The sequence below is a fragment of the Echinops telfairi genome, unplaced genomic scaffold (assembly GCF_000313985.2).
Source record: "Echinops telfairi isolate 266 unplaced genomic scaffold, ASM31398v2 ScPeMD7_7467;HRSCAF=8505_0, whole genome shotgun sequence".
In the NCBI taxonomy this organism is placed as follows: Eukaryota; Metazoa; Chordata; class Mammalia; order Afrosoricida; family Tenrecidae; genus Echinops; species Echinops telfairi.
The window spans coordinates 13,439,034-13,441,010 of NW_022111367.1; the positions used below are offsets into that span (position 1 = coordinate 13,439,034).

Here is a 1,977-nt window from a genome sequence, read left to right on the forward strand (position 1 = left end):
ACCACCATTCCTGACGCCTCTCCAGCAGGCTTGCTCCTCTCTTTTCTCTCGGGCCCAGCTTTAATTGGTCTTTTCCTTTTCCATGCCTTCTTCGGACAACCTGCTGCTCGGCGACATTTCTGTGGCCCGCAGAGACCAAAAGGTCAAGGAAACAAAGGTGAGCCCTGCGCCGCCGGTGGCCCCGGGCCGGGCGGGGGCTGTTTTCGTTTTTTTGTTGTTGTTTTATTTACTGATTTTTACTTGAAATGGGAAGCCCTTCAAATAGTTTAAACTTCAGGGACTACCTTTTGCATAGCTCTTGTCCAATGTAATTATTTGCATGTCGTTAAATCACCTCACTCACCGCCATAGAGTCAGTTAGGATTCACAGTCACCTTCCAGGACAGGGTAGACTTTTCCCTGTGGGTTTCCAAGACTGTAATTCTACAGGAGATGAAAATCTCATGGTGCTCCTGAAGAGTAACTGGCAGTTTCAAAAACAAACAAACAAAAAAAACGAAAACAAAGAGAGAGACAGAAAGAAAAAGCTAGAAAAAAAGAAATATATTTTCCTATGTATTGAAATAGGAAAGAAAGAGAACATATAGTCCATTTAGTCCTGGGTTATAGGGAGTTGTAGAATTTAAATTCCATGATTTCCTTTATGTAGGCCTCTGGTTAAAGAAATTAATCTAAACACTAGTGTATCAGAATTTATCAAACTTGCAGCCCAGGTCATAAAGGTAAAACTACCTCCACACAAAGGGTGTATGGAACTCCCAAAGGAAATAAAATTCTCACTGAAGATAAATCTATGATTAAAAAAAAAATCCCAAACCACAAAAGAAACAAACCACCAAGAGCAAGAGTGAGCTGATTCCACACAAACATGTTGTTAATATTACAGAGTGTGCAAATAATATATAAACTACAAAGTCAATGTAAAATAATAGGTATAAAATAAATAGATGAATCAGAAATAGAAATAATGAAAGAGTAAAAATATCTTTAAAAAACACTGTATGCATAAATGCATTGCCTTCAAGTTGCTGCAGAAGCAGTGAAGGTTGAACGTGTCTGACCTTGAGTCTGAAAAAAAATAAAAATAAAAACATACAGCAAATGAACAAAAAGTATTTCCCTTGATGTTACAGAAGACTGGCAACCTCCTGGTGGCTAAAGGAGAGACTCCCCCCATGTTTCAGAGTCGAACTACTTTCCTTTGAGCTTTGGCTGCTGCGTTCCTTTGAAAGTAGACATCTTCTGAGGTAACTGGGTGGATTCAAACCACCAACTTCAGAGTTCCTAACCAAGAGCCTAACCATTTGGCACCCAGGGACTACTAGGCCAGCTGTCATTGAATTGATTTTGACTCATGGTGACCCCATGTGTGCCAGAATAGAATGGAAAGTTCTAGGGTTTTCAATGGCTGTATCTTCAGCAAGAAGATTGTTTATTCATTTATTGTTTATTCGTTAAGCACCTTAGATGTGCCACACATTTTTTTCTGACCCTAAACCAACCAAGTCAACTCTTGCTCCTCCTGGTGGCTCAGAAGTCTGATTTGGACAGTCTGGAAGTTTTAGGCTACTTTGTTATGAAAGGATTAAAAATAGTGCTGAAAGACACTTCAGAGGGAAGGCCAAGTTTCCAGTCAGATTTAGTCAGCAAACACTGTAGCATATTGAGTAAGTTTACGGCACAAAAGGAATATAATTGCAAATCATGAGAAACATCAGTAAAAATGTGAATGCTGAGCTGCGTATCTAAGTTTTCTAAAGAGATATGGCAGAACAAAAAATTTAAAGTAACTTTTTCTTTATTCCCCTGATAGAAAAGATACTAATTAGTGAAAAAGTAATTCAGATATTTTTCTTTTTCTTTTTAAACATTTTATTAGGGGCTCATACAACTGTTATCACAATCCATACACACATCAATTGTGTAAAACGCATTTGTACATCATTCTCAAAACATTTTCTCTCCACTTAAACCCCC

General features: G+C 38.2%; 1 long non-coding RNA gene across 2 annotated transcripts in view; it reads left to right on the forward strand.

Moving 5' to 3' along the window:
• The first annotated feature begins 6 nt into the window (after positions 1 to 6).
• LOC123520922 overlaps positions 7 to 1,977 on the forward strand; it is a 5,574-nt gene continuing 3,603 nt past the window's right edge. For both annotated transcript variants that reach the window (XR_006679437.1, XR_006679436.1), the window contains exon 1: positions 7 to 157. This is a non-coding gene — a long non-coding RNA (uncharacterized LOC123520922). The remainder of the gene's footprint in view (positions 158 to 1,977) is intronic.